Here is a 13,982-nt window from a genome sequence, read left to right on the forward strand (position 1 = left end):
CCCATGAGATCACGGAAGTTTGAAAGAAACAGTGCCACGCTGAATAACGTCTTATTAAAAGATAGGGATGGCCCATTTACGCTTGAAATTATGGTTGCCATACCTCCCACAGACATACACTGGTGAGCCTAAACATTATGACCACGTTCTTAGTACCTTGTTTGTCCGTCTTTGGAACTAAATGCATCACTGATGCTGCGTGTCAGGGATCCGACAGTTTGTTGGTAGATTTGTGGAGGTGTGTAACATTAGATGTTACGCATAGGTCATGTAGTTCACACAAAAAATGGGCCGCTGATTTGATGGGTTTCATAGGATTTGCATCAGGTGAAATTTTTCGCCAGGGTATCAACTTCAGTTCACTATAATGGCCCTCAGACCACTGTAGCACGGTTCTGGCCCCGAGATGGTTCAAATGGCTTTGAGCACTATGGGACTCAACTGCTGTGGTCATAAGTCCCCTAGAACTTAGAACTAATTACACCTAACTAACCTAAGGACATCACACACATCCATGCCCGAGGCAGGATTCGAACCTGCGACCGTAGCGGTCACGCGGTTCCAGACTGAAGCGCCTTTAACCGCGCGGCCACTCCGGCCGGCCTCTGGCCCCGAGACACGAACACTTATACAGCTGAGAGATGACATCGCCACCCGGAAAGACATCAAGCATCAAGGGATGCAGGTGGTTCGCAGCTGTCAGCGAGTCTTCGATTACTACCACGAGTCCCATACAAGGGCAGGAGAATGTCTCCAGATGCATAATACTGTTCCCACCAGCATGCGCCTGTGGCGCGTTTTACGTTCCGAGCTGCCGTTCACCTCGATGACGGCGTTTTTGGAGACGACCATCGACCTAATGTAGCAAAAATGTGGTTCATCCGAAGGCCTGACGCGTCTCCATTCATCGATGGTCGAATCCCGATAGTCCGGTGGCCACTGGAAACTTAATTGACGATGTCGCTGGGTCAGCATGTGGACACGTAGGGATGGTCTGTTGCGGAGCTCCAGGTTCAACAGTGTAGGGTGAACAGTGTGCTCCAAACACTTGTGCGTTGTAAGCTCGGAGACCGTGGCTGCGATTACCCTTGACGCTGCATCACAGACAGGAGCGCCTGCGATGGTGTACTCAACGACGAACCTGGGTGCACGAATGGCAAAACGGCATTTTTTCGGATGAATCTAGGTTGTGTTTACAGCATCATGATGGTCACATCAGTGTTTGGCGACATCGCGGTGAACGCACATTGGAAGCGTGTATTCGTCATCGTCATACTGGCGTATCACCCGGCATGATGGTATGCGGTGCCATTGGTTACACGTCTCGGTCACCTCTTGTTCGCATTGACGGCAGTTTGAACAGTGGACGTAACATTTCAGATGTGTTACGACCCGTGGCTATACCCTTCATTCGATCAAGGCGAAACCCTACGTTTCAATAGGATAGTGCACGACTGCATGTTGCAGGTCCTGTACAGGCCTTTCTGGATACATTTCGACTGATGCCCTGGCCAGCACATTCTCCAGATCTCTCACGAATTGAAAACGTCTCGTCAATGGTGGCCGAGCAACTTTCTCTTCAAAATTCGCGTCACTGCTCTTGATGAACTGTGGTATCGTGTTGAAACTGCATGGCAGCTGTTCCTCTACACGCCATACAAGCTCTGTTTGACTCAATGTCCAGGCGTATCAAGGCCGTTATTACGGCCAGAGACGGTTGTTCTGGGTACTGATTTCTCAGGATCAATGCACCCAAATTGTGTGAAGGTGTAATCACATGTCAGTTCTAGTATAATATATTTGTCCAATGATTACCCGTTTATCATCTGCATTTCTTCTTGGTGTAGCAATTTTAATAGCAAGTCTCTCCGGGCGGGGACTACTCAAGAGGACGTCGTTATCAGGAGGAAGAATACTGGCGTTCTACGGATCGGAGCGTGGAATGTCAGATCCCTTAATTGGGAAGGTAGGTTAGAAAATTTAAAAAGGGAAATGGATAGCTTACAGTTAGTTATAGTGGGAATTAGTGGCTTTCGGTGGCAGGAGAAGCAAGACTTTTGGTCACGTGAATACAAGGTTATAAATACAAAATCAAATAGCGGTAATGAAGGAGTAGGGTTAATAACGTATAAAACATAGGAGTGCGGGTAAGCTACTACAACTAGCATAGTGAACGCATTATTGTGGCTCCGATAGACCTGAAGCCCATGCCTAGCACAGTAGTACAAGTTTATATGCCTACTAGCTTTGCAGAGGATAAAGAAATTGATGAAATGTACGATGAGACAAAAGAAATTATTCAGGTAGTGAAGGGAAACGAAAATTTAATAGTCATGGCTGACTGGAATTCGAGAGTAGGAAAAGGGAGAGAAGGAAACATAGTAGGTGAATATTGATTGGGGTTAAGAAATGAAAGAGGAAGCCGTCTGGTAGAATTTTCCACAGAGCATAACTTTATCATAGCTAACACTTGGTTCAAGTATCATAAAAGAAGATTGTATACATGGAAGAATCCTGGAGATACTAGTAGGTATCAGATAGATTATATAATGGTAAGACAGAGATTTAGGAACCAGGTTTTAAGTTATAAGACATTTCCAGGAGCAGATGTGGACTGACCACAATCTATTGGTTATGAACTGTAGATTAAAACTGAAGAAACTGCAAAAGTGTGTAAATTTAAGGAGATGGGACCTAGATAAACTGACTAAACCAGAGGTTGTACAGAGTTTCAGGGAGAGCATAAGGGAACAATTGACAAGAATGGAAGAAAGAAATACAGTAGAAGAAGAATGGGTAGTTTTGAAGAAAGACATAGTGAAGGCAGCAGAGGATCAAGTAGGTAAAAAGACGAGGGCTAGTAGAAATCCTTAGGTAACACAAGAAATATTGAATTTATTTGATGAAAGGAGAAAATATAAAAATGCAGTAAATGAAACAGGCAAAAAGGAATACAAATGTCTCAAAAATGAGATCGATAGGAAGTGCATAATGGCTACACAGGGATGGCTAGAGGACATATATAAAGATGTAGAGGCTTATCTCACTAGGGGCAAGATAGATACTGCCTACAGGAAAATTAAAGAGACCTTTGTAGAAAAGAGAGCCACTTGTATGAATATCAAGAGCTCAGATGGAAACCTAGTTCTAAGCAAAGAAGATGAAGCAGAAAGGTGGAAGGAGTATATAAAGGGTCAATACAGGGGCTATGTACTTGTGGACAAGATTATAGAAATGGAAGAGAATGTAGATGAAGATGAAATGGGAGATACGATACTGGGTGAAGAGTTTGACAGAGCACTGAAAGGCCTGAATAGAAACAAGGACCTGGTAGTAGACAACATTCCATTAGAACCACTGACGGCCTTGGAAGACCCGTTTCTTACAAAACTCCACCACCTGCTGAGCGATATGTGTGAGACAGGCGAAATACCCTCAGACTTAACGAAGAATATAATCATTCCAATCCCAAAGAAAGAAGGTGATCACAGATGTGAAAATTACCGAACTATCAGTTTAATAAGTCACAGCTGGAAATTACTAACACGAATTCTTTACAGTCGAATGGAAAAACTGGTCGAAGTCGACCTCGGGGAAGATCAGTTTGGATTCCGTAGACATGTTGGAACACGTGAGGCAATACTGACCTTACGACTTATCTTAGAAGAAAGATTAAGGAAAGGCAAACCCACGTTTCTAGCATTTGTAGACTTAGAGAAAGCTTTTGAAAATGTTGACTGGAATACTCTCTTTCAAATTGTAAAGGTGGGAGGAGTAAAATACAGGTAGCGAAAGGCTATTTACAATTTGTACAGAAACCGGCTGGCAGTTACAAGAGTCGAGGGGCATGAAAGGGAAGCAGTGGTTGGGAACGGAGTGAGACAAGGTTCTAGCCCCTCCGCGATGTTATTCAATCTGTATATTGAGCAAGCAGTAAAGGAAACAAAAGAACAATTTGGTGTAGGTATTAAAATCCATGGAGAAGAAATAAAAACTTTGAGGTTCGCCGATGACATTGTAATTCTGTCAGAGACAGCAAAGGACTTGGAAGAGCAGTTGAACGGAATGGACAGTGTCTTGAAAGGAGGATATAAGATGAACATCAACAAAAGCAAAGCGAGGATAATGGAATGTAGTCGAATTAAGTCGGGTGATGCTGAGGGAATTAGATTAGGAAATGAGACACTTAAAGTAGTAAGGGATTTTTGCTATTTGGGGAGCAAAATAACTGATGATGATCGAAGTAGAGGGGGAATATAATGTAGACTGGCAATGGCAAGGAAAGCGTTTCTGAAGAAGAGAAATTTGTTAACATCGAGTATAGATTTAAGTGTCAGGAAGTCGTTTCTGAAAGTATTTGTATGGAGTGTAGCCATGTATGGATGTGAAACATGGACGATAAATGGTTTAGAAAAGAAGAGAATAGACGCTTTCGAAATGTGGTGCTACGGAGGAATGCTGAGGATTAGATGGGTGGATCACATAACTAATGGGGAGGTACTGAACAGAATTGGGGAGAGGAGGAGTTTGTAGCACAACTTCACAAGAAGAAGGGACCGGTTGGTAGGACATGTTCTGTGGTATCAGGGGATCACAAATTTAGCATTGGAGGGCAGCGTGGAGGGTAAAAATCGTAGAGGGAGGCCAAGAGTTGAATACACTAAGCAGATTTAGAAGGATGTAGGTTGCAGTAAGTACTGGGAGATGAAGAAGCTTGCACAGGATAGAGTGGCATGGAGAGCTGCATCAAGCCAGTCTCTGGACTGAAGACCACAACAACAGAGTAGAATGCTAGTGAATCAGCTTACTCAACCTTTAAGTTCTGAAATTTCAGTTAGGATGGAACTTATCAAAGAAAACAACTATAGACTCTAATATGAATATTTATTTAATCTAATAATTTACATGGTACAGTAAGTTAACTGAGAAAATCAGTAGATAGAATAATTATCAAAAACTCGACTGTGACGTGGGTCAAGTGGATAAACAATACAAGTCTACAAAAATAAAAATAAACGTTTTACCTCATCAAATAATATATTATTCTGCACTTTTATGTCCGTATGCTAGAGACTGGAGAAATGGGTTGCTAGCGTTTCAGAGGGAAATTGCGTTTAATTATCAGGTTTGGCTTAAAAGGTGAGTGTATATTTTAAATGGTTGTTATATATCTCGTTGATTACAAGAGAAGCTTTACAAATTGTCTGCCTTGTGTAAAACTGGTGTGTTTGGACTGTAGTTTCCCAAGGCTCAGTGTGATGTGTAAGAGCCTAGTAAGACTGTATACAGCATATACTTTCTTTCCTTTTTTTTAAAGTCACAATTTTTATTAACTAGTGTTCTACATACAACTGAAAAGAAAGTCCACTCGTGTAGACAACTTTCGTGAATTAATCATTTATGTTAAGAATTAAGTAATGTGACAGAACATGGTACAACTGTGCAGCAATGCTTGATTCGTGTTTGCGCTGCAGATGTCAAATAAATGTTATTAAAGTTTCTCTTGACATTGAGTGAATCCTCAGTAAGCTCCACTTCCCTACATCCGAGTACTGTCATTGTTAAAATAACACCTAGTAAAATGTGAAAACAAGTAGTATACTCATAAGTAGAAAGCAAAAATGCAGATATAATTTGCAAATTGGGTGTTTGGTTGCATGAATACGTAAGAAAGTTTGAAAGACAGCAAGCCCTTTCGACCTGCCTCTGTTCCACTTCATTTATTCAGTCGAACCGACAATTACAAGCTCTGTGGTCAGTGAGGGTATTAGAGAGGGTTGACAGTGGTTACGATGCAGTATTTAATGGTAGGTAGATGTAGGAAGTCATTAGAGGCAGAGTAGCCGAGCGTTTGTTTTGTCAGACAGTCACGGCTATGGCAGGTGATTCTTAATGGTACCAGTCCTGAGAATACGGCATGTCGCGGGTGTAGAGAGAGCGAAGGAGGCCAGGGCTGGCGCTTTCTTACAGCAAGCAGAAGTCATTGCAGGATGCTCAGACTGAGCCACTGGTGGTCGCTGGCTGTAGGGAGCCGAGAGACAGGAATGCGTCTGTAGCGCATTGTCCCTGCGACAGAGCCCAAACTTTTTATGACTGCTTTCGCCGAACTGCGACGAACTGAGGGAGCGGCAGTTGTTACTGGCCAAGGTGAAGCGCAGTCCGCCATTTTGAGAATCGTCCTCAGCTTCTTTCGTGAGAGGCTTACTGTTAAGACTGGTATCAGCTAGTCGGCGAAATAATTCAATTCACGTTCACGTGGACGCACGAGCCGTGCTGTTTCCCATACATGCAAAATACCAACGCCTCGAGCGGTATTAGGATTGTAGGGATATTTTTCCCCGTATCATGGAGAGAGGCTGTACAACACATGTGCCATTGGCGCAGGAGTGCTTCGCCAACTTTCAATTCGTGGTTTTAGGTTTTTGGCGCAAGCTACACATGGAGTTTTTGGCAGACTTAAATGTAAAGTGTGGAACGTGGCGGTTCGACCGTGAACTGCGGTGGATGGTAGTCAGTTCAGTCTTGGAAAAGAGATTTGATTTTGGATTCGTGGCCTGCACGTGAAAGTGGATCCGAACAAGAGGAGGAGGTGGAGGTCTGAGGTTCGAACCGACGACGAGGCGCACTCAGCTCCGCCCCTCGAGATTTCTACAAGCCTATCGTGAGCATTTCGCAGCATCTTTACATATTGCTTCACCATTCACTCACAGCAGGAGCAGACACTGTGTGATTTAACTGCAATGTGGCAGGTTGTTTCAGAGTCAGTTTACAATCACTGTCACTCATATCGTATTATCCATTCTTAATGTCAGAATTGGAGTCAGGTCACTAGACTCTGTTCCACACTGTTCAACTTTGTCACCTGTCAATCAGAAACAAGAGGAAGATTATAATCGTGATGAAGAATACAATCAATGTATTGTGCTTAACTATGTATAATTGAATACATGTCCTTTAGAAATAAATTATTCAATTTGTTAAGGGGACATTGTACGTGATATTCATTGAAATTTGACATTTTCTGTTTTCTACTCCATAATGTACTTTGGACTTTTCTGAATATTAAAATCAGACAATTGTGAGACCTTCAAATAACCTTCTGAATGTTGATGTGTGACTGTCAAATCTCGCGGCTACGGATATACTGCCACAGTTGAGCAGTAATAACTTGGGAAGTACAGTCTAGAAGGCTGTGAATTAAATGTTCAAATGCATGTGTAATCTTATGGGACTTGACTGCTAAAGTCATCAGTCCCTAAGCCTACACACTACTTAACATAAATTATCCTAAGGACAAACACACACACACCCATGCCCGAGGGAGGACTCGAACCTCTGCCGGGACCAGCCGCACAGTCCATGACTGCAGCGCCTTAGACCGCTCGGCTAATTCCGCACGGCGTCTGTGAATTGCTTTGTTTTTTGCCTACTGCTACGTCTCGGAAGTTGGCATTACGAATAAACAAATCAGTCCTTTGTTTCTGATACTAGTTTTCGTTGAAAGTAGTGTGATTATCGGCTATTTTTGTAATAAGCTAACTTCTATTGCTTTTTATACGTAAATAAAATGACTAAGCGTAAAAGTAACTTCAAGAAACGCAAATTTGAAGGTAACAGATGTTTGAGACCTGTATTTTCTTCTTAAGTACTTGTAAACTCGTTTGCTAGCAGTGATGAAAACTACGATACTGTTCCTGAAGTGACCACGCCCCCTAGTGCCTCGAAAAGGAGAGTAACTTTAGAAACAGGTGACAGTGGTAAAAGTAATGATATCATCGACAACGTCATTATTGATCTGCAAATCCTTGTACAAATTCTTTCTGAAATTGTCTCTTGCGGTCATTCTTGTGGTGAAGTTAAACTTTATGATGATATTGGAGGTAGAATAGGTGTTGCGTCTAAATTAAATATAGGAATATTATGGGAAGGCTATTAGAGATAACTTTGACAATTTAGAGGAGATGAAAAGAGCAGTGTGGAGCACTTTCTTTCACCAAATATCAACCGATGAAAAGCCATTTCATGCTTTGTGTCCACCTCCACCAAACACTTGGTGTAAATATAGGCAAAATGAATTTTCTGGCACCCTGCATGAATTTACACATAAACATTGTCTTCCTTGGCAATCAAACCTATTTACGGAGGTTTGGCAAATCCTGAGCTACTAAAGAAGTGTTTACATGGGAAGACCCTGAATGTTGTGTGGTACCGTGTGCCTAAAAATGTATTTGTTGGCCTTATGACTAAAGTTCGCAGTGTCTGATGTTGTAATAACTTTAAAGATTGGAATTATGAAAGACTTAAGGTTCTTAAGAAGTTAGGAGTAATATTTGGACAGAACACACCTAAAGAACTGTGGGAACTGGATGAGCTTCGTGTACGTGAGGCAAATGACAAAAGAAGCAGGAAAGAAAAGGAGGAGGCAAGCACTGGGCTGTTATGACACTGAAGAAGACACAGACTATGGGCCAGGGCAATTCTAATGAATAAAAGACGCAGAAATGTAAGTCTGTATAAGAATTTGTAATAAAAAAGTTTTTTACCTCAGTAACTCTGAACTACATTTTTTGCAATAAATGACCCGTTTTCTAAAAAAGTACTGATGGTACAGACATTAAATTTTCACAGCATGCCAAAAGTGAGATTCAACACATATTGAACTAGAATAATTAAAATATCCTTAGTTGTTTCGTTTTTAATGTTCATTTATTTACTAAATTTTGTCAAAAAATTGAGTGTTCAAAAAAAAAAATAACGTGCTCTCCAGTACAATTTTAGTAATAATTCTAGTTCATTGTATCTAGAAAGGTGGGTTCAATAATTATGGGAAATTCTAAGCTGGTGTTTTAAAAAGTTTCCAAGATAATGGGTCACAAAATTCGATAATTAGAATAATTAAAATATCCTGAGTTGTTTAGTTTTTATGTTCAATTATTTACAAAATTCTGTAAAAAAATTGAGTGTTTGAAAAAACATAACATGCCCCACAATACAATTTTAGTAATAAGTCTAGTTCATTGTATCTAGAAAGGTGCATTCAATAATTATGGAAAATTGTAAGTTGGTGTCTCAAAAACTTTCCAAGATAATGGGTCACATAATTCGATAAGTTAACATTGGTGGCATAGTACATACAATGTCCCCTTAATCAAATAGGCAAGATCCCTCGATCACCTTCTTTAATTTTAGTAATCTGTATGTTAAATAATAGGAATAGTTCCTGAATAAGAATACAATCAGTCGTCTTCAATTTTACTATACAGTACCACAGTTATTGTCATTCGCTATTGGATCTGTTGTTTACATTTTTCACTGCAGTGTGACTGAAATAGTGGTTCTGTGTCTTAAGAGATAATGAGAGGCAGAAATTCATTAGCGCTGCTGACATAACTGCGCACCAGACAAACATTTTGTAAAACGAATTATTCGAAATGGACGAAAGGTATCGTTAACTTCTTTGAACAAAAACGGAAATCGAGAAGAACATAGTCCATGAAGCTCAAAACAAGATACTCGTACATACAGCCGGAACTCGTTATCAGAAGAGATGTGGTGAAATCTACGGCTTCGCGAGATGAGAATCAAACTGACACCAAGAGGTCAGAAGGTCGCCACGGTGTGCTTATATTATAGATGATCAAAGAGTAACGTGACTTTTTAGTTTATTTCAAATGGTATATTCAATATTTAATGTAGCTGTTACCCTGAGAAACATTTGTACAGGGCTATTACAAATGATTGAAGCGATTTCATAAATTCACTGTAGCTCCATTCATTGACATATGGTCACGACACCCTACAGATACGTAGAAAAACTCATAAAGGTTTGTTCGGCTGAAGCCGCACTTCAGGTTTCTGCCGCCAGAGCGCTCGAGAGCACAGTGAGACAAAATGGCGACAGGAGCCGAGAAAGCGTATGTCGTGCTTGAAATGCACTGACATCAGTCAGTCATAACAGTGCAACGACACTTCAGGACGAAGTTCAACAAAGATGCACCAACTGCTAACTCCATTCGGCGATGGTATGCACAGTTTAAAGCTTCTGGATGCCTCTGTAAGGGGAAATCAACGGGTCGGCCTGCAGTGAGCGAAGAAACGGTTGAACGCGTGCGGTCAAGTTTCACGCGTAGCCCGCGGAAGTCGACGAATAAAGCAAGCAGGGAGTTAAACGTTCCACAGCCGACGGTTTGGAAAATCTTACGGAAAAGGCTAAGGCAGAAGCCTTACCGTTTACAATTGCTACAAACCCTGACACCCGATGACAAAGTCAAACGCTTTGAATTTTGGGCGCGGTTGCAACAGCTGATGGAAGAGGATGCGTTCAGTGCGAAACTTGTTTTCGGTGATGAAGCAACATTTTTTCTTAATGGTGAAGTGAACAGACACAATGTGCGAATCTGGGCGGTAGAGAATCCTCACGCATTCATGCAGCAAATTCGCAATTCACCAAAAGTTAACGTGTTTTGTGCAATATCACGGTTTAAAGTTTACGGCCCCTTTTTCTTCTGCGAAAAAAACGTTACAGGACACGTGTATCTGGACATGCTGGAAAATTGGCTCATGCCACAACTGGAGACCGACAGCGCCGACTTCATCTTTCAACAGGATGGTGCTCCACCACACTTCCATCATGATGTTCGACATTTCTTAAACAGGAGATTGGAAAACCGATGGATCGGTCGTGGTGGAGATCATGATCAGCAATTCATGTCATAGCCTCTATGCTCTCCCGACTTAACCCCATGCGATTTCTTTCTGTGGGGTTATGTGAAAGATTCAGTGTTTAAACCTCCTCTACCAAGAAACGTGCCAGAACTGCGAGCTCGCATCAACAATGCTTTCGAACTCATTGATGGGGACATGCTGCGCCGAGTGTGGGAGGAACATGATTATCGGCTTGATGTCTGCCGAATCACTAAAGGGGCACATATCGAACATTTGTGAATGCCTAAAAAAACTTTTTGAGTTTTTGTATGTGTGTGCAAAGCATTGTGAAAATATTTCATATAATAAAGTTATTGTAGAGCTGTGAAATCGCTTCAATCATTTGTAATAACCCTGTATTTATTCTCACTGGGCTTTCCGGAGTGCAATTGCAGGATCATAGACTTCCATTGACGTGTGGGGCATGATTAGCTCCTGGTTCTTCTCCATAACGCTGTTACGAATACTTGTTCGTTTGGAGAATTTCCACAGTTGGCAGGCACATGTAAACCTTCGGAACTCTGCAGATGCTTAGCTTGGTTCGTACCTGCAGAGGGCAGCAGACATGTAGTGAGAGAGAGCTTGCTGCAAATACGACAGTTACATTAATATTTATATAATAATACTAGGTCGTCGTGGTCATTCTATACAAAAGTAAAAATTGATTACAAGGCAGTAATTCACCTTAGGATCAATACTAGAAAGTTAAGAAACCAAGGATAACGATAGAAAGATTGTTCGACTGAAGAGCCAAACAATTTCGTGTACCTGCCTAATATCGTGTAGGGGCCCCGTGAGCACGGAGAAGCACCGAAACACGACGTAGCATCGACTCGACTAATGTCTGAAGTACTGCTGAAGGGAATTAACACCAACAATCCTCCAGGGTTGTCCGTAAATCCGTAAGAGTACGAGGGGGTGGAGATCTCTTCTGAGCAGCGCGTTGCAAGGCATCCCATACATGCTCAATAACGTTCATGTCTCGTGAGGCTGGTGGCCAGCGGAAGTCCTGGAGCGACTCTGTAGCATTTCTGGACGTGTGGAGTGTCGCATTGTCCTGCTGGAATTGCCCAAGTCCGTCGGAGTGCACAATGCACATGAATGGATGCCGGTGATCAAACAGGGTGCTTAAGTATGTGTCACCTGACAGTCGTATCTAGACGTATCAGAGGTCCCATTCCACTGCAACTGTACGCGCCCCTCACCCATTACAGAGCCTCCACCAGCTTCAACAGTCCCCTACTGACATGCAAGGTGCATGGTCCATGAATTCATGAGGTTGGCTCCACACCCGTACACGTCCATCCTCTAGATAGAATTTGAAACGACACTCGTCCGACCACGCAACATGTTTCCAATCATCAACAGTCCAATGTCGGTGTTTACGGGCCCAGGCGATGTGTAACGCTCTGTGTCGTCCAGTTATCAAGAGTACACGAGTGGGCCTTTGGCTCCGAAAGCTCATATCGATGATGTTTCGTTGTACGGTCCGCACGCTGACACTTCTTGATGGCCATGGTTCGCACGCTGACACTTGTTGATGGCCGAGCAATGAAATCTGCAGCAGTTTGTGTAAGGGTTGCACTTTTCTGACACGTTGAACGATTCTCTTCAGTCGTCGTTGGTCCTATTCTTGCCGGATCTTTTTCCAGCTGCAACGATGTCTGAGATTTGATGATTTACTATATTCCTGATATTCGCGGTATTCTCGTGAAATGGTCGTACGAGAAAATCCACATTTTATCGCTACCCCGGAGATGCTGTGTCACATTGTCGGTGAGCCGTCTGCAATACCACGTTCAAAATCACTTAAATCTTTATAACCTGCCATTGTAGTAGCAGTGACCGATCTGACAACTGCGCCAGACACTCGTTGCCGACTGCAGCAGCCGTATTCTGCCTGCTTACACACCTCTGTATTTGAAAATGCATACGTATACCAGTTTCTTTGGCGCTTCAGCTTAGATCAACGATAGAAACATTTAAAATAAGTAAATATAGAGAAATCTATACTCAAGTACAAAAAATTAGAGATTAACTTAGTAAAAGGTGAGAATTAGCAAACTGACGAGAGAAATCAGAGAGCAATTTGACAAAATTATAACGTAAACTGACTAGGAGAGTGCATGAATACCTCACTGAAATTAGCATAAATAAGCAAGAAACTGAGGACAGTACAAAAGTTTTGGAAAAGTTGGGAGGTGGTAAGCCAGCCGGAGTGGCCGTGCGGTTCTAGGCGCTGTAGTCTGGAGCCGAGCGACCGCTACGGTCGCAGGTTCGAATCCTGCCTCGGGCATGGATGTGTGTGATGTCGTTAGGTTAGTTAGGTTTAATTACTTCTAAGTTCTAGGCGACTGATGACCTCAGAAGTTAAGTAGCATAGTGCTCAGAGCCATTTTTGGGAGGTGGTAACTTCTCCACTACAAAAGGCTCGAAAGACAAACAGAATAAGACGCGAGTTATTGAGGTGTATCGGAGAAAGCGTCAAGTTAGTATGGCGTTGTCGTTGTATGGCCTGAAGCAAAAGAAGAAGAAGAGAGACGTGTATTTTCACCCCCGAACAACGACACTGTTGCGCGCGATGGCGCTTCTGGCCTGCTCGGTCAGCCTCCTGGTTCGGTCTGCCGCAGTCTGGAATTAGCGGAAGTTGAGCGAGACAGGTATGGCTGGTGGGCCCGCGGCTGCGGCCCGCACGGCGGCGCAACGCTCCACTCCCTTTGAAGGGCCCCGTTTAATTTTGCGCCCTCTCCTGCTGAGTAGCCGCCACCTGCTCTTGACAGCCGGACCGTTTCCCTCTCAGCGCCGCCCTATCGACCGGGCTCACCCGTGCCCCAACGTGTGTGTCATACCTCGTTCCGGCGGAAAAGGTTTTCATAGCCTTTCGGTAAAACTTCCGGGCCCAGAGGCCGCGCGCGATGCGTAAAACTAATCGCAGACGTTTCGTCCCCATCAGGGGGGCACATCTTCAGAGATGAAACGCCGGCAACTGCACAGGAAGCACAAGCGAATCAGAACTCATAGGGAGACCATCACAAGCTGTTTAGAGGGTACAGTAATTTGCCATATATTTCAGCCTCATTCCACAGCGATAGGTAACACTTCGACTTATTACCAAGACATCGTTACATACACTACTGGCCACTAAAATTGATACACCTAGAAGAAATGCAGATGATCAACGGGTATTTCATTGGACAAATGTATTACACTAGAACTGACATGTGATAACATTTCACGCAATTTGGGTGCATAGATCCTGAGAAATCAGTACCCAGAAC

Source organism: Schistocerca nitens, chromosome 5, assembly GCF_023898315.1.
Source record: "Schistocerca nitens isolate TAMUIC-IGC-003100 chromosome 5, iqSchNite1.1, whole genome shotgun sequence".
Lineage (NCBI taxonomy): Eukaryota > Metazoa > Arthropoda > Insecta > Orthoptera > Acrididae > Schistocerca > Schistocerca nitens.